Source organism: Marmota flaviventris, chromosome 16 (assembly GCF_047511675.1).
Source record: "Marmota flaviventris isolate mMarFla1 chromosome 16, mMarFla1.hap1, whole genome shotgun sequence".
Lineage (NCBI taxonomy): Eukaryota > Metazoa > Chordata > Mammalia > Rodentia > Sciuridae > Marmota > Marmota flaviventris.
This window is the reverse complement of record NC_092513.1, coordinates 64,355,378-64,375,400: the sequence shown is the minus strand read 5'-3', so window position 1 is coordinate 64,375,400 and position 20,023 is coordinate 64,355,378.

The following is a 20,023-nucleotide window of genomic DNA, read 5'->3' as shown; positions in this document are numbered from 1 at the left end:
AATTGCTCACAAGGCATTTTCTTGGGCAGGAAAAAATGTATTGCAATTTTAGATTATATGAGCAAATTTGAAGGCTAATGTTATGGTTTGGATATGAGATTTCCCACAAAAGCTCATGTGGAGGATAATAGAAGAAAGTTTAGAGGTAAAATGATTTGAGTTAAGAGAGCTTTTAACCTAATCAGTGCATTAATCCTCTGAGGGATTAACTGGGTACTAACTTTAGGCAGAGAGGGCATGACTAGAGGAGTGGGTTTCTGGGGTGGGAAGGTGCCTTTAGTATATATATATTTTGTCCCTGATGATCACAGCTTAGTCCCCTGGCCCCCCATTTCTTGGGGGCCATGTCCTGAGCTGCTTTTCTCCTCTACATCTTTTTGCCATGATGTTCTGCCTCACCTAGGGCCCAGAGCAACAGTTAGTTGTCTATGAACTGTGACTTCCAAAACTGTGAATACTAAATAAACTTTTTATTTCTCAGTCACAATAACATAAACCTTACCAAAACATATAGTAAATGATGACCCCTAAAGATATCCACATCCTAACGCCCAAATTTTATGACTATGTTTCGTTACATGGAAAGAGGAATTAACACAGCAGATGGATTACGATTTCTAATGAGCTGGATTTAAAACAGAGCTAATTCTGGATCACTTGGGTGAGCCCAGTGAAATGACAGGATCCTTAAATGTGGATGAGGGAGGCAGAAGAAGAGATCACAGAAATGTGATATGAGAAATGTGGGCTCAACCTAAAAGTTTCAAGATACCTAAATTAAGAAGACATGAGTCAATGAGTGCAAGTAGCCTCTGAAAGCCAAACTGGAAAGGATACATCTCTCCCAGAATCTCCACAGGGAAAGCAGTGCTGCCAATATCTCAGTTTTAGTGCAGTAATACACAGTGAACTTTTGGTCTATAGAATTAGAAGATAATGAACTTGTGTTGATTTAAGCCATGCAATTTGTGTCAATATTTTTATAACAGAAAGCTAGCACAATGAAAAAAGAAACTATATTTTAAGTGGACTAGCATGACATAAAATTTATGCAAAAGCCAAAATTTATGATATATAAGTTTTATAAAATATCTGTTATATAAGTGTTTATCTGAATAGAATAAAAGATTTAAAACCTTAATTGTATTCGTTGTTTCCATCTTAAAAAAATGGTTAAGAGATATGAAAAATTGTGCTCTATATGTGTGATAAGAATTGTAATGCATTCCGCTGTCATATATAAATAAATTTTTTTTTAAATCTTTAAAAAAAAGAAGCACTAAGCAAATAGTTAACTTGTTTTAAAATGTCTTTTTTTTTTCCTTCTAGTACTATGGATCAAACCCAGGGCCTTTCACAGGCTAGGCAAGCACTGAGCTACATCCCAAGAGCTAAAACAATTATTTTAAAGATGGCTTTCTCTTTCAGCATTCAATTTTAAAACATCTCAATTACATTTTTTATGATTTATTGAAAATCTGAGAATAAAACCCTAAAGATGACAACATTAGGAGAAGTTTACCATAGTATATGCAAGTTGACCTAGTTAGTGAAACTACAACCATGAGAAAAACTAATGGAATTATTCAGACCAAAATCCATTTAGCCAAATGTGTGATAAGAGAAAGCAAAGAGTATTACATTTTGGATGTAATTTTAACATTCTAGCTCAGATGGTTTCAGGGGATCTATTTAATCACCTAATTCTGTTTCATCAAACTCTAGCTTCTCCTCCTTGAAAATCATCTTTGTGCAAAAACAGTTCTGTTATCTTATATAATTGAACTATTGCTTTACACCAATGGACAAAATCTCATCAAGTGAGATTTTCCTAATTTTTGAGATGGTTCTAATAATATTTTAAAAAGTAATAGTTTTTCCAAAATGAACAAATGTTGATTTATCAAAAAAGGCACTTTGATCACATCTGAGATAATTAATAAGAGAAAAATAAAAACATGAAATGTTTTCTCTGCTTTGGTGAGTAAGGTCAGGTCCCCCTAGTGTGGTTGTCATTGTCTTTGCCCTGTGCATCAATGTGGCCCTGAGCTCTACCTGCTAGGCTAGAAAATGCAATATCCTACTGTAATGATTTGTGACCCTACACTTTATTTGTGACAGTTACTTGAGGACTTAGAAAGGGGTGAAGGACAACTGTGAATTCTTTTGTACTTCACAGGAAGTCAGGTGGATCTCCAGATGTCAAAATTCAAAAGGAGTGAGTGAACTCAAGATAAAAAACAAACAATATTTAGAGAAAACAAAGCTCAATATTCAGAACAATTTTTGGAAAGTAATTCCTACAATTAACTTACTGGTATGTGGTTTTAGGCCTGGAAATTGGGAACGTATTTCTGCTAAAGGTATTTCAATCATTCATGGACACTGTTGAGAAAGACCTAGGTGGTCAGAGGCTGCCCAGGAAAGGGATAGGAACACACACTGTGGCACATTGAAGTGTTTCATGTGCGAGGAAGTAGGAATGAAAAAAATCACACTTCACATTACTGTGTACCTATGATTCACACACTCTTCTAAGCAAACAGGATAGCACAATGAAGAAAACAATCTCTGACTACACAAGGTGCGGACAACACAAAATAAACAAAATATATTATTTACAGAGTCAGATAATCTTAAGCAACATAAGGGAAATAAGCCAGGTATAAAATGTACGAAATGGTATGGGTGCTAGTTTGGGATGGGGTGGTGAGGAAAATACTAGTTGAGGAGATATTAATTAAGGAGACATGATGGGTGAACCTATCTGGAGAACACATTACAGACAGAAAGAGCAGAAAGCTGTATGATAAAGGTCACTTTCCATGTCAGTAACCACTCTAGGGTTTTACACTTTATTCAAGACAAATAGCAACAAATTTCGTGATGAAATTTGCCTCTACAAAAAATCATTATGTTTTCTTTTGAACTTCATTTGTTTTATCAAGTAATCATTTTATGGCCATTTTTATTTCAAGTATAGAAATACATAAGAATACCAAAATAAAATTTTTTATTTAATCATTGTTAACCTTCATGTAAAATCATGTAAGTAGCATATTAACTGTATCTGTAACATTTTTATAAATCGATGTTATAACTAATCACATACCCATTTGACTACTCTGATCCTACCCAGTCTCTTCCTTCACTGAGACAGATTATCATGAATTTGGTGTCTGTACAACCAGTCCTTTTCCCACACTTATGCACACACTCACAAACACACTCGATAGTATCACTTTGTGTGTGTATGTGTTTTAATGTTTGTGTTTTAAGTGGTAGTGTACTATTTGCCTCATTCTGCAGCCTTTTCCTGACACTAAACAACATGTTAATCAAGCTTTACCAGTTGTTATGAGGAGGCACCACAGTCCTTTCAACTGCTATGCAGGATTCCATTGTCATATGCTTAAATGTGTATATTTGCAAGGGTGTGAACGTGAGTGTTTGCCCAGGTATGTGAGCACATTTGCTTGTGCATGAGTGTGCTACTTTATTTAGTGGCTCTTATTCCCTGTACAACATGAAACACTTTTGATTTTCTTACACTATTTTCAAATAAGATATGAAATCTCCTTTCCTATTACTTAATGCCATGCCCCACATATCCCATAATTTGCAGGTCAATTTCACACATTGAAATTCAGTTTCAAATTTTAATATAATATGAAGTTTAATTTTCAGTCCTTCCCGTCCCCAGCAAAAGCTTAAAGTGCCTTCCTCTCTCCTCAGGTCCTGGTTTCTTCCCCTTCTAGGCCCTTCAAATTCTGCCTTTGGCAGAGCACCCCCACAAATTTCTGATGACTACATGTGTTCATTCCCCCCCTTCCCTCTCTATCTCTATCCCTTTTCTACTCTTTTGCCCCCCCCCCATCTGTGATTTAATTGGTACTTTAAAAATTTTACTTTAATTGACAAATAATTGTGTATATTTATAAGGTATACTGTGATATTTTGGTCTATGTATACATTATAAGAAGACTCAATCAATCTAATCCAATCAAATTAATTAACACTAATTATCACCTCACCAATGTATCATTTTTTTCTAGTGAGAATGTTAAAACATCTGTTTAAACAATTGTGTAATACCTAAATGTTAACTGTGGTCATCATGCAGTGAAGTAGATCACTCAGTTCCTCCAGCTGAGTTGGAACTTTGTACTCTTTGACCAACATCTTCTCTTCCTTCATCCCCCACTCCTCTCCTTTTCCCTGGTTTCTAGTGAGCACCTTTATACTCTGTTTCCCTGGGCAACATATTTGAATTCCACATGTAATTGACAACAGATGCTATTTGTCTTTCTGTGCCTGGCTTATTTCACTCAGGTCCTCTTCTTGTGTGAGTTTCTAAAATATCTCTCAAGTCTGTCTTGCTGTTGCTCTCAGCTTCCTTCTTTCCATGACACAAAGAAACTCTGCTGCCTTATATCAGCTCTCCCCTCCCTCAGGTACCCTGTTTATAGACTTCTCCAGAACTTGCTGATCCACGCCAGTAACCTCTCACCAAAGACAATGCATTTCCTATGACCCCCCAAGGCCTCCTTTGCCCCCAGCCAGCAGTCTCCTCATAGGAGATGGGAGAAAGGAATGGGTGGATGAGCCACATAACAACAGAGTGTCAGAAGTGAGCATGGTTTAACTTCTGAACAATCCTCTAGGAAGACACCTGTTACAAAGGCAGCATCTAGCTCCTGTTTCCTGCTGTGAGCCTAGTGCCAATTCAGAAGCTACAGGAAGTTTTCCCTCCACATTTATCCATTCTTCTACAAAAAAACATTCAGTTGTTTCTGTTTACATTGTTGTTTTTATAAGCAATGTTGCACAGATCATTCTAGTATAAATCTCATTGTGCATATACAAATTTATAGAGATTGAATCATAGACTTGCTAGACCATAGGATATAATTGAATGAATCAGATTTAAAAGATTCCATCAAAACACCTTCCAGGAAGATTTTTATCCTAATGCTCTCATCAACAATTGGAGGAAATTTGTTTAACCAATATCTTCAACAGTATCAGATGTTTTCAGATTGCTATCTTGCCACTGTGAGTGGTCAAAAGTGATGTCTTTTGGGGTTATAATTTCCCTAATTACCAAGAATCTGAGAATGTTTTGACCTTATTGATCATATTACCTATGTTTATACCCATTGTTTTTCTTTTTCACTATTTCCTTCTCACTGACATGAGGAGTGTTAAATATTTTGAATACTAATCTTTGTCTGCTGGATATACTATACATTTATATTTATATGTGTGTATATATACATAAATTTTTATATAAATACACTTTTAAATATATTTTATAAATTATTATTCCTGGTATCTTTCTTTATATGGAAGATCTGAAGTAGTTTTATCTGTTTTGTCCTTTACATTTTATTGTACGTGTGTGTGTGTGTGTGTGTGTGTGTGTGTGTGTATGCTTTGCTAGCTAAAGATATTGTTTTCTATCCTGAGGTAATAAGAATATTTTCTCTGGTAGAATTAAAGTTTCCTTTTTCTTTCTTTTTTTTTCATATTCATTTATATTATCTACTTGGAGTTGGTTTTGTGCAAATTGCATGAAGTTGAGATCTAAAAGTTTATGTTCTACCTGGAAATCCCTTTGTTCCACAGCCATCTATTATGTAGTCCATTCAATATTTCCCTGTGAACTTTTAATCTATCAATATACTGTTATACAAGGAGTTGTCTCTGAACTATGTAATTCATTTCATTAATATGTTTATCTCTTCTTATATCAACAGTAATGATGGCAAAAACTTATTTCCAAGCCTTAACTTATGCTGAAATCAGATTTCTCAAAATAGACTGAAAACATTAGAATTGATAATGAAGTTTTAGAAAACTTCTTAGTAGAGCCAGATATAAGTCAAATCTTTCTACTTCCACCTCTATCCCATATTGCATAAAAGATCTTAATAATAAGACGAGAAAGAATTTAAAGTTTTTAAAACTAGAAAGAGACAAGAGTCTCCATATTTATAACTCATGTGAAATCCAAGAAAATTTGTTTTAAGAGATAATAGAACATTCAGCAATTCTACTGGATGTGAGATTCACACATGTAAATTAATGCTTCTGTATTTAAGTCTGAAATATGAAAATGGTATAAATTATCTAGAAAAATAACTAAGCCAATGGACTAACATGACTTTCTTATGATTTGGAGGCTAAGTTTTTGGAAAAGTAACACGTCTCCATTAAATTAACATCTGATCCAATTTCTTCACATAACATTGACATCAAAAAATGATAGTATAAGAAAATTTTAGACTATCTATGATTGTACATAAAAATATATTTACAAATAGAATATAAGCAAATCAAATCCAAAAAGTATTTATTTGAAGGGAAGGGAGGATGATGGCCATAGGAAAGACAATGGAATGAATCTGATATAACTTTCCTATGTACATATATGAACACATTACACTGAATCTCAACATAGTGTTCATCCACAAGACTGGGATCCTAATTAAATATGTTCCATGTTTGTATAAATATACCAAAATAGATTAGATTGTAATGTATAACTAAAAAAAGTAAAAATAAAAATGCCTTTGCCCTAAAAAAAAAGAATTTATATACTACAAGAACAGACATAATGTTTTTAAAGAATATTTAGCAAAATACTCTTTAGCCTAAAAAAAATGGGGAATCATCTAACAAAAGAGGTGAAAGACTTTTACAATGAAAACTATAGAAAACTAAAGAAAGAAATTGAAGAAGACCCTAGAAGATGTAAAGATATCCCACGCTCTTGGATAGGCAGAATTAACATTGTCAAAATGGCCATACTACTAAAAGCATTATAGAGATTTAATGCAATTCTTATTAAAATCACAATGAAATTCTTCATAGAAATAGAAAAAGCAATCATGAAATTCATTTGGAAAAATAAGAGACCCAGAATAGCCAAAGAAAACCTCAGAAAGAAAAGTGAAATAAGAGGCATCACAACGCCAGACCTTAAATTATACTACAGAGCCATAGTAACAAAAATGACATGGTATTGGCACTAAAAGAGACACATAGACCAATGGTATAGAATAGAAAACACAGAAACAAACCCACATAAATACAGTTATCTCATACTAGACAAAGGCACCATAAACATTCATTGGAGAAAAGATAGCCTCTTTAACAAATGATACTGGGAAAATTGGAAATCCATATGTAGCACAATGAAATTAAACCTCTATCTCTCACCCTGTACAAAGTTCAACTCAAAGTGGATCAAGAACATAGGCACTAGAATAGAGATCCTGCTCCTAATTAAAAAAAATAAAATAAAATAAAAAGTAGGCCCAAATCTTCACCATGTCAGCTTAGGAACTGACTTCTTTAACAAGACCTCTAAAGCACAAGTACAATCAAGAATCAATAAATGAGATGGAGTCAAACTAAAAAGCTTCTTCACAGAAAAGGAAACAATCAATAACATGAAAAGAGAGCCTACAGAATGGGAAAAAATCTTTACCACATGCCCCTCAGTTAGAGCATTAATCTCCAGGATATATATAAAGAACTCAAAAATCTCAACACTAAAACAACAAATAACCCAATCAATAAATGGGCTAAAGATCTGAACAGATACTTCACAGAAGAAATACAAATGGTCAACAAATATATTAAAAAAAAGTTCAACATCTCTAGCAGTTACAGAAATGCAAATCAAAAGTACACTGATATTTCATCTCACTCCAGTCAGAATGGCAATTATCAAAAATACAAGCAACAATAAATGTTGGCGACAGAGAGGATGTGGGGGAAAATCTACACTCATACATTGCCAATGGGTCCAACCACTATGAAAAACAGTATGGAGATTCCTCAGAAAACTTGGAATGGAACCACCATTTGACCCAGCTATCCTTAGCATATACTCAAAGGACTTAAAATCAACATACTATAGTGATGCAGCCACATCAATGTTCATAGCAGCTCAATTCACAATAGCTAAACTATGGAACACGCCTCAGTGCCCTTCAACAGATGAATGGAAAAAAAATGTACATATATACAATGGAATATTACTGATCCTTACAGAAGAGTGAAATTATTACTATGCAGGTAAATGGATGTAGCTGGAGAATATCATGCTAAGCAAAATAAGCCAATTCCAAAGAACCAAAGGCCAAATGTTTTCTTTGATGCACAGATGCTAATTCACAATGTCAGCTTAGGAACTGACTTCCTTAATAAGACCTCTAAAGCACAAGTAAAATCAAGAATCAATAAATGAGATGGATGGGTGGTGCTAGAGAAGAATAGAGGTACTTTGGATTAGATAGAGGGGAGTCAAGGGAATGGAGGAAATATGAAGTTGGGAAAGACAGTGGAATGAATCAGACATTATTAGCCTAGGTCCATATATGATTACACAACCAGTGTAATTCTACATCATGTACAACTAGCAGAATGAGAAGTTATACTCCACTTAGATATATCAAAATGCATTCTACCATCATGTACAGCTGATTAGAACAAATAAAAAGAAAGAAGAAAAAAAAGAGTATTTAGCAAAATAGATCTTTGAAACCACCATGCATTTTGAGCTAGATCAACTGTATGTAAGTTTATAGATGTTATAAAAGTTTGTTTCAGATGCATAGAATTATGAAATTGAATATAATCACTTGATGTGGCTACCATTAAGAATCTGGTGAATAGTAATTGTTTTCTAAACATCTAATTAAATAGTGGTTTCATAATAAATTAATCTTGTCAATGAATAATTACCAAATATTGAACATCTGGTCAACTCTGATAACCTACATGTCAGTGGGTATTTGAGGAGTATAAATACATCTTGTTTGAGTTGTTCTACCAACGTAAGCTACACATCCTGTGATGACTTCTTTTTAGGATAAAATTACAAATCTCAGCCTGCTGTCAGGTTACTTTAACATATTTTCTCCAAATCTGTTCTATAAGCTTAGAAAAAGAGAAATATTAAAAGTATCTGATCCTTCCAGTTCAGTTGTCACAAAAGTGAAATTTCACATTAGCATTTCTCCTGATAAAACTTTTAAGAAATATATCCTTTAAAGTTATCTTTTAGTCATGTTTTCCTTGCTCATTGCATTACTGTCAATTATCAGGATTTCCAAGGCAAGTGAATATCTGAGAGATAAATTTTCATTGTTAAAATAAAAAAGAAAACCCCATTACAATTTTGATCCTGTACATCTCATTTTCCCTGGTATTCACTTCTGTTTATCTTGGCAAGTGCAGCTCACCTTCAATCTTCATGCAAAATGGTTTAAGGTGTCCTAGAAGATGTTTGAAAGAGTAGTTTTTCTAACTTTTTTGAAACGATCTACACTATTTCTGAACATACATGGAAATTGTGTAATTTAAGAAACAGAAATTACTAACATATTAGCAAAATCTTCCTAATCGCTCCTGCAATATTACCCAAATTTTCGCAAGCTACTCTTCTTAATTAAATGCTATTTTTAAGTCATTATCTGAGAGGAGGAGTGATACTTTAAGCTGTTATCTAACACTAACACCTTATAGCAGCATATGCTCTTAACTAGTCAGTCAGCCTATAATGAACCAAGCAGATTGAGAAGGCAGACAAAGGAAGAATACGTTGGGCTGAAGTGGTGTGATTAATACAAAGGCTGAGGACATCAGTTATCAGAATTAAACCCAAGATACTAAAAGGAAGATAGTGTGTGGGGAAAATGATGCACACTGTTTTATTAGGAAAAACCTCTGATATCCAATGTAAATAAGCATATATTCACACAAAATATCAGGAAGCTTCAGATTTGTCTGTTTCCAGATGAGTTTAAATGTGTCTACACATATGCTCATAACATACATCCACATATATGTATAACTTATTAAGATGAAGGTAGATTTTTCACTTGACTCACAAAGCATAACAGAAGACATTTTCAGCTCACATGAAGACAAAAGTTCCATTAAAATGTCCCTGCAAGAAAGTGATACACATTGTACCTTAAATAAAGGAGGTGAAATTTAGCTTGGTTCAAGGACTTCTGACTGTGATGTCATATGTAGAATGGTACTTTACGAAGAGTTTGTATTTTTTTTTAAATATCTTTTTTTTTATTTTTTAGTTTTAGGTGGACCCAATATCTTTACTTTATTCTTATGGTGCTGAGGATCAAACCCAGTGCCTCATGCATAGTAGGCGAGCACTCTGTCTCTGAGCCACAGCCCCCGCCCTACTTTACGAAGAATATAAAATGATTCATATGCCAATTGCACTCAAAACTGTGCTGAAACAAACAACATTGATATTCTGACTCATATCCCCTAAATCCACCTACATTCATTAAAAGCAGAATTTTCTTGAAAAGTTAACCACCCTTAAATCTCAGGGGCTGTCTCAAGAATCAGAGCTTCCCTGAGCACCACAGAAACATTCTAGGTCACCCATGAGGGGTACCTGCAGTGAGAGGTTAACAACACCTTGGGCACACTCAGCATATGGGAGTTGGTAAATATCCCAGACTCCCCATGCTCTGGTGCTAAGGTTTAGCACCTGTTAATGCAGAGGGTGAAATGACTAGATTATGAGAGCTGTAACCTAATGAATGAATTGATCCATTTAATGAATTAATAATGTAAATGGATTACTGGGTGGTAACTATAGGTAAGTGGGGTGTGGCAAGAGAAAGTGAGTCACTGGGGGCATACCTCTTTTATTATGTCTCTGGGTCCTCCTGTGGTCTCTCTTTCTCTGCTTCAAACAACTGCCACGAACTGAACAATTTTTACTTAGCCACACCGTCTGCCAGGATGTTCTGCTTTACTTCAGCCTTAAAACAAAGGAGCAGACTGACCATGGACTAAACATCAAAAAAACATGAGACCAAGTAAAGTTTTTCTCTTCTAAGTTGTTACTATCTGGTATTTCAGTCTCAGGAACAAAAAGCTGACTAATACATATAGCCAGAAAGCCCTGAGGCATGTTCCACATGTTATTTCAGAGGCCAGCATCAGACTTAGTTCCCAGAGGAATAACCTAAGCATTAACACACATGATTGGATCTTCTTATCTTCCTGCATCTCTGCTGCACCACCTCCCTGGAGTGTCAAGGGGTCACCTGAATAAGCTCCTGTCTTGGAGAAGCCTAAAATAAGATTCATATCAAAAGAATTGTGTTTTAAAAACCTGAGATTAAATATTGAGATAGAAAAATCAGGAATAAAATAATCATAATCCAATATTTGAAGTTTTTTTAATATTATTTTTTTAGTTGTAGTTGGACACAATACCTTTATTTTATTTATTTTTCTGTGGTGCTGAGGATCGAACCCATGGGGTTACACGTACTAGGCAAGCGCTCTACAGCTGAGCCACAACCCCAGGCCCAATATTTGAAGTTTTTAAAAAAATGTTTTCATTAGTACATTTCAGTTGTACATAATAATGAGATTCACAAATGCATACAATCATTTGCTTCATTTGAATACCCAATATTTTCCATATTCTTCCTCTCCTCCATCCCGCTTGATCTCCTTCCTCTACTCCACTGCTCTCCTTTTTATTTTCATAAGGTCCCTCATTTTTAAATGCCTTATTTCTCTCTAGCTTCTGTATATGAGTGAAAATATTTAACCTCTGATTTTCTCAATTTGGCTTATTTCACTTAGCATGATGTACTCTAGTTCCATTCAATTTCTAGCAAATGACATAATTTTATTTTTCTTTGTGGCTGGCTAAAACTGTGTATATATGCCACATTTTCTTTATCCATTTGTATATTGACAGACACTGGTTCTATAACTTGACTTTTGTGAATTTCATTGCTATAAACATTGGAATGCATAAATCACTATAATGCTGATTTTATTGTTTTTTTTTATAAATACTAAGGTAGCTGGGTCATATGGTAGTTCTATTTATAGTCTTTTGAGGAATCTCCATACTGCTAAAAATGTATGAGTGTACCTCATCAGCAATTATTGTGTTCTTGATGATTGCCATTCTAAGTGGAATGAGATAAAACCTCAGTATACTTTTAATTTGGCCTTTTTCTAAATGCTAAGTTTATTAACATCTCTTTGTGTATTTCTTGGCCATTTGTATTTCCTCTTTTGAGCAATATCTCTTTAGTTTATTTGTTCATTTATTGTGCTATTATTGCTTTTTGGTGTTAATTTTTTTGAGTTCTTTATGTATTCTGGAAATCAATACCTTGTCAGAGGAGTAGTTGGCAAAGATCTTCTCCAATTCTGTAGGGACTCTCTCTTCATGTGCTTAATTGTTTCCTTTGCTGTGCAGAAGGTTTTTAATTTGATGCCATCCCACTTAATGATTCCTGATTTTATTTCCTGAGCTCTAGGAGTCTTATTGAGGAAATCAGGTCCTATTCCACTATGCTGGAGTGTTGAGCCTATATTTTCTTCAAGCTGTTGTGTTTCTGGTCTAATTCCTATAGGAACTGACTAAGTGTGGTGCTTACAAAATGGCTGTCCTGCCCTGTAGGTTTCTGCCAAGCAATTTGATCTGAATTGTGTGATTTCCTTCACTGTCTTTGATGCTCCTTTCCAAGTTTAACTTGGTTGGCCTTTGTTTCCAACTATGGTGAAGGAGAAAAGCTTGTGGGCTTTGTCTCCCCACCTTTCTCAACTTTCTCCCTTCATTACCCTCCCCTGTGACTCTACCCAGATCAGTGTTCTGGGTCAAGAAATTCTGTCCTCATTTTCTGCTTCAGTACCCAAATTATAGACCTTCCAAGCCTCAATCTGTCTAGTACTGAGTTTCACAGTATTTACTCTGTCACCTACCTCTCTGGTCAGCTATTCTTTTGTTGCTTTATTTCTGGGCTGAGGAGAAGTCAAGGGTTGCTATCTAGATCCTCTCTGCCATCTTCTAGGTTTAATACTTGAAGCCCTATGAGAAAGAGGAATTGAACTTCATTTGTATGACTCAAGATAATAACAAAGGAGTGTGTGTGTGTGTGTGTGTGTGTGTGTGTAGTTGTGCATACATGTGAATATATCAGAATGGTAAATATTGGTTCAATATATGGAACAATAAGATGTATGCACTGTATTGCTGGAAAGTCAGTTCCACTCTCTAATACTGTTTGTCTCCACCTGCTATTAATCATCTTTTTTGTCAGTATAACAAAATACCTGATACACTTGTGAAGAAGAAAGGTTTATTTAGTTTGAGTTAGCTTATCGTTCTGAAGATTCAGACTTCAAACTATAAAGACCCCATAGCAGATGAAGAAACATATGTGGGGGAGTGACTACATTTCAAATCAGGAAGCAAAGATAGAGTGAAAGGGACCAGACTTGCTCCATATATAACAATCCTCTCACAAGAATTTCCAACTGATTAAATGAACTACCTCACACCCCAGTGACCCAATTATCCACCACCACATTCCATCACTTTTTTTCCCTTTTCTTTTTGCAGTGCTGGAAATCTGTTTTAGTCAGCTTTTCATTGCTATTTCCAAAATACCTGACAAGAGTAACTTAGAGAAGGAAAAGTTTATTTTGGACTCATGGTTTCAGAGGTTCAGTCCACAGCTGAATAACTCCGTGGCTCTGGGCCTCATTTGAGGCAGAACATCATGGAGAAAAGGCACAGCATAGAAAAGCTGTTCAGTTCAGGACAGCCAGGAAGCAGAGGGAGAAGGAGACAGGAAGGGTCCTGGGACAGATATAATTCTAAAGGTCATACGCAATGACTTACTTCTTCCAACATTGTCCCACCTGCACACAGTCATCACCCAGTAGTCCATTCAAACTATTAACCAATCAAGCCAGTCATGTTGCTGCATGCCTGTAATTCCAGCAAATCCAGAGTCTGAGGCAGGAGGACATGCATGCCATATATGTGTAGTAGTTTTTTTGGAGATTTTTCCACATATTTTTAAATACTCAGCAAAAATATCCAAAGCTACCAGGGGATTTTTAAAACTCACTGATTCCTTATATACTTGAAATGTCATTGAAAGTTTGAGTCCAGTCTCAGTAACTTAGAAAGGCCCTAAACAACTTAGTGCGATCCTGTCTCAAAGTTAAAAAAAAAAAGTAAAAAAAAAAAAAGGGCTGGAGATGTGGCTCAGTGATTAATCATGTCTAGGTTCAATCCCCAATATTCTCGCCCAAAATTAATCCATCAAATGGATTAATACAATAATAAGGTTAGAAGCCTTGTGATCCAATCATTTCCTAAATATTTTACCTCTGAACATCGCTTTATTGAGGGCCAAGTTTTAACACGAGTGCTTTAGGGAATCATTACAAATATGAACAATAACAGGCCTTATTGACACAAGGCAAGTGCTCTACAATTGAGCTGTACCCCCTGTCCCTGAATCCCACCTCCTAGAGATTCAGTACCATCATCCTGGGGTCCAAGTTTCTAATCACATGAGCCCTTGGAGCACACAAACCATATCCAAACCATAGCCTGCCTAAATCAGAAATCAAAAATAATTGTATTGAAATGAGTCAAAGGATAAACAGTACACTCAATTATGATTAGTTACCAACATAGTTTAGAGTTCATGAAAATTAAAGTATTAAAATTTCTAACTACAATGTCATCAGAAAACAAGAAAATTTTAATGCAGTATTTCCAAAATGTTGAATTCTTTAGATGAAAGCAACTATTACAATAGGAAATTACTTTTAAAGAATTCAGTATAAGAGAAAATACATGCTAAAACTTAACATTTTTCTTCTTCAGTAAGGCAAGCTGATAAAAATATTAGTTGATGCTAAAATGGACTTTTTAAACATAAGAAAATTTATAATAGATAATATTTTAGGAAGTTGCTTTCCCTTGAGATTTTTATCCTTTCAATAAGATGAGAAATGATCCAAATAATAATAAATCTATTATTCATAGCATCTCTATTTAAAGTAGAGAAGTTGTGGGAGTTATATGTGCTGACCTGTGTGACTTTTGGGGAAAATGCCAAATGAGCAGAGAACCTCTGAATTTTTATGAAAATAGACACAATTTTTTCAAATAGGAAATAATGCATGCCATATATGTGTAGTAGTTGTTTTTGTAGATTTTTCCACATATTTTTAAATACTCAGCAAAAATATCCAAAGCTACCAGGGACTTTTAAAACTAATGATTCCTTATGTACTTGAGATATAATTGAAAGTATTGTAAAGATGAACTTATCTTATGAGTAATTAGTTTAATAGAGTTGAAGGTACTCATGGTACTTTTAAGTTTTGAGAATTTAGATTTCTTGAGATTTTAAAAATTGTTTTAGCTCCTTTTAATATCAGATAAACATTTCAAAACATAGTTAAATTCCCTATAGAAACATCTCTATTTGGTTAGGGCTGAGTAGCTCATTAACAAATACCAGATTTAATGTTCTCCTGTGGGCTATGACATGTATGTTATGCAAGTTATAAAAGCTCATAGAAATATTCTTTTGCTATTACTTTTGGCTGATGCCAATTATCTTCTAGTGTGAAACATGTTGATTTATGGGATTTTTAAATAATATTTTAATTGAGATAATGTACCTAATAAACAATGTACTTAAGTGCTCAATTGAATAATTTATAGTGTAAACACAAACTTGGACAACAATTACCCAATCGATTTTGTAATATTATAAAATATTATCTTTAAAACAGTTTTTATAAGCAGTCATGCTTTACTTTTCCCAATCTCCATTATACTCCTAGGAAAACACTAATCCACTTGCTTCCTGTCTCTATAGACTTTTCTAAACATTGTGTATAAAAAGAATCATAAAGCTACTCAGAAGGATGAGACAGGAGGATTACAAGTTCAAGGCCAGCATGGGAAACTTAGTGAGACTTGACTGAAAATATAACAAAAGGTGTTGAGATGTAGCTCCATGGTAGTGCACATGTCTAGCATGTGCAAGGCCCTGGATTTGATCTCTAGTGCTACCACAAAATTAATTAATTAAATAAGTGGGCGCTCTAATCCCAGAAACTCAAAAAGCTAAGACAGGAAGCTGGCAAATTCAAAGCCAGCATCAGCAAATTAGGCCCTAAGCAACTTAGCAAGAACCTGCCTCAAATAAAAAAATTATTTTTAAAAAGGCTGGGGATGTGGCTCAGTGATTAAGCATCTCTGGGTTCAATCCTTGGTATAAATAAATAAATAGGGAATAATAATATATGATATTTTGCAACTGGCTTCATTTATTTAGCACAATATTTTTCAATGTCTATATGTTTTAAGTATCATGCATGAATACTTCATTTCTTTATATTGCTGAATAACATGTTGCATTGTATAGCACATTTTTATTTATATATTTATAATTTGATGGACACTTGAGTTATTTCTCAAATTTAGGGAAATTATGGTATTTCTGCTATAATGAATAATGATTCTGTAAATATTTGTATAAAAGCTTTTTTATCAACGTATATATTCATTTCTTTTTGGCACATGTGTAGGAGTGGAATTTCTGAGTCTTATGACAACTTTATGTACCATTGTTTGAGGAACTACCTGTTATCAACTGGAGGATTTACTTCTACTTGTGATTTGTTGAAATTTTTATCACACAAAAAAATATTCAATTTTGCCAGTTTTTTTGCATTAATATAATTTTATGTTTTTTTGTTCTTTTTTTTTTTTTTTTTAATTTTTTATTGTTGGCTGTTCAAAACATTACATAGTTCTTGATATATCATATTTCACAATTTGATTCAAGTGGGTTATGAGCTCCCATTTTTACCCCATATACAGATTGCAGAATCACATCAGTTACACATCCATTGATTTACATATTGCCATACTAGTGTCTGTTGTATTCTGCTGTCTTTCCTATCCTCTGCTATCCCCCCTCCCCTCCCCTCCCCTCCCCTCTTCTCTCTCTGCCCCCTCTACTGACATTCGTTTGTCCCCCTTGTATTATTTTTCCCCTTCCCCTCACTTCCTCTTGTATGTACTTTTGTATAACTCTGAGGGTCTCCTTCCATTTCCATGCATTTTCCCTTCTCTCTCCCTTTCCCTCCCACCTCTCATCCCTGTTTAATGTTAATCTTCTTCTCATGCTCTTCGACCCTACTCTGTTCTTAGTTACTCTCCTTATATCAAAGAAGACATTTGGCATTTGTTTTTTAGGGATTGGCTAGCTTCACTTAGCATAATCTGCTCTAATGCCATCCATTTCCCTGTAAATTCTATGATTTTGTCATTTTTTAATGCAGAGTAATACTCCATTGTGTATAAATGCCACATTTTTTTTATCCATTCATCCATTGAAGGGCATCTAGGTTGGTTCCACAGTCTAGCTATTGTGAATTGTGCTGCTATGAACATCGATGTAGCAGTGTCCCTGTAGCATGCTCCTATTTAGGTCTTTAGGGAATAGACCGAGAAGGGGAATAGCTGGGTCAAATGGTGGCTCCATTCCCAGCTTTCCAAGAAATCTCCATACTGCTTTCCAAATTGGCTGCACCAATTTGCAGTCCCACCAGCAATGTACAAGTGTACCCTTTTCCCCACATCCTCGCCAGCACTTGTTGTTGTTTGACTTCATAATGGCTGCCAATCTAACTGGAGTGAGATGGTATCTTAGGGTGGTTTTGATTTGCATTTCTCTGACTGCTAGAGATGGTGAGCATTTTTTCATGTACTTGTTGATTGATTGTATGTCCTCCTCTGAGAAGTGTCTGTTCAGGTCCTTGGCCCATTTGTTGATTGGGTTGTTTGTTCTCTTATTGTCTAATTTTTTGAGCTCTTTGTATACTCTGGATATTAGGGCTCTATCTGAAGTGTGAGGAGTAAAGATTTGTTCCCAGGATGTAGGCTCTCTATTTACCTCTCTTATTGTATCTTTTGCTGAGAAAAAACTTTTTAGTTTGAGTAAGTCCCATTTGTTGATTCTAGTTATTAACTTTTGTGCTATGGGTGTCCTATTGAGGAATTTGGAGCCCGACCCCACCGACTGTAGATCGTAGCCAACTTTTTCTTCTATCAGACGGCGCGTCTCTGATTTGATATCAAGCTCCTTGATCCATTTTGAATTAACTTTTGTGCATGGCGAGAGAAAGGGATTCAGTTTCATTTTGTTGCATATGGATTTCCAGTTTTCCCAGCACCATTTGTTGAAGATGCTATCCTTCCTCCATTGCATGCTTTTAGACCCTTTATCAAATATAAGATAGTTGTAGTTTTGTGGATTGGTTTCTGTGTCCTCTATTCTGTACCATTGGTCCACCCGCCTGTTTTGGTACCAGTACCATGCTGTTTTTGTTACTATTGCTCTGTAATATAGTTTGAAGTCTGGTATCGCTATACCGCCTGATTCACACTTCCTGCTTAGCATTGTTTTTGCTATTCTGGGTCTTTTATTTTTCCATATGAATTTCATGATTGCTTTATCTATTTCTATATGAAATGCCGTTGGGATTTTGATTGGCATTGCATTAAACGTATAGAGAACTTTTGGTAATATCGCCATTTTGATGATGTTAGTTCTGCCTATCCATGAACAGGGTATATTTTTCCATCTTCTAAGATCTTCTATTTCTCTCTTTAGGGTTCTGTAGTTTTCATTGTATAAGTCTTTCACCTCTTTTGTTAGGTTGATTCCCAAGTATTTTATTTTTTTTGAAGATATTGTGAATGGAGTGGTTGTCCTCATTTCCATTTCAGAGGATTTGTCGCTGATATACAGGAATGCCTTTGATTTATGCGTGTTGATTTTATATCCTGCGACTTTGCTGAATTCATTTATTAGCTCTAATAGTTTCTTTGTAGACCCTTTTGGGTCTGCTAGGTATAGAATCATGTCATCTGCAAATAGTGATAATTTAAGTTCTTCTTTTCCTATTTTGATGCCTTTAATTTCTTTCGTCTGTCTAATTGCTCTGGCCAGTGTTTCGAGAACTATGTTGAACAGAAGTGGTGAGAGAGGGCATCCCTGTCTTGTTCCAGATTTTAGAGGGAATGCCTTCAATTTTTCTCCATTCAGAATGATGCTAGCCTGAGGCTTAGCATAGATTGCTTTTACAATATTGAGGTATGTTCCTGTTATCCCTAGTTTTTCTAGAGTTTTGAACATAAAGGGATGCTGTACTTTGTCGAATGCTTTTTCCGCATCTATCGAGATGATCATATGGTTCTTATTTTTAAGTCTATTGATGTGGTGAATAACATTTATTGATTTCCGTATATTGAACCAGCCTTGCATCCCAGGGATGAATCCTACTTGGTCATGGTGCACAATTTTTTTGATATGTTTTTGTATCCGAGTGGCCAGAATTTTATTGAGGATTTTTGCATCTAGGTTCATTAGAGATATTGGTCTGTAGTTTTCTTTCTTTGAAGTGTCTTTGTCTGGTTTAGGTATCAGGGTGATGTTGGCCTCGTAGAATGAATTTGGAAGTTCTCCCTCTTTTTCTATTTCCTGAAGTAGCTTGAAAAGTATTGGTATTAGTTCCTCTTTAAAGGTTTTGTAAAACTCTGCTGTATACCCATCCGGTCCTGGGCTTTTCTTAGTTGGTAGTCTTTTGATGGTTTCTTCTATTTCCTCAATTGATATTGGTCTGTTTAGGTTGTCTATATCCTCCTGTCTCAATCTGGGCAGATCATATGACTTCAGAAATTTATCTATGCCTTCACTATCTTCTAATTTATTGGAGTATAAGGATTCAAAATAATTTTTGATTATCTTCTGTATTTCTGAAGTGTCTGTTGTGATATTGCCTCTTTCATCCCGTATGTTAGTGATTGGAGTTCTCTCTCTTCTTCTCTTCGCTAGCATGGCTAAGGGTCTGTCGATTTTGTTTATTTTTTCAAAGAACCAACTTTTAGTTTTGTCAATTTTTTCAATTGTTTCTTTTGTTTCGATTTCATTAATTTCAGCTCTGATTTTAATTATTTCTTGCCTTCTACTTCTTTTGCTGTTGTTTTGTTCTTCTTTTTCTAGGATTTTGAGATGAAGTATGAGATCATTTATTTGTTGGTTTTTTCTTTTTTTAAGGAATGAACTCCAAGCAATGAATTTTCCTCTTAGAACTGCTTTCAATG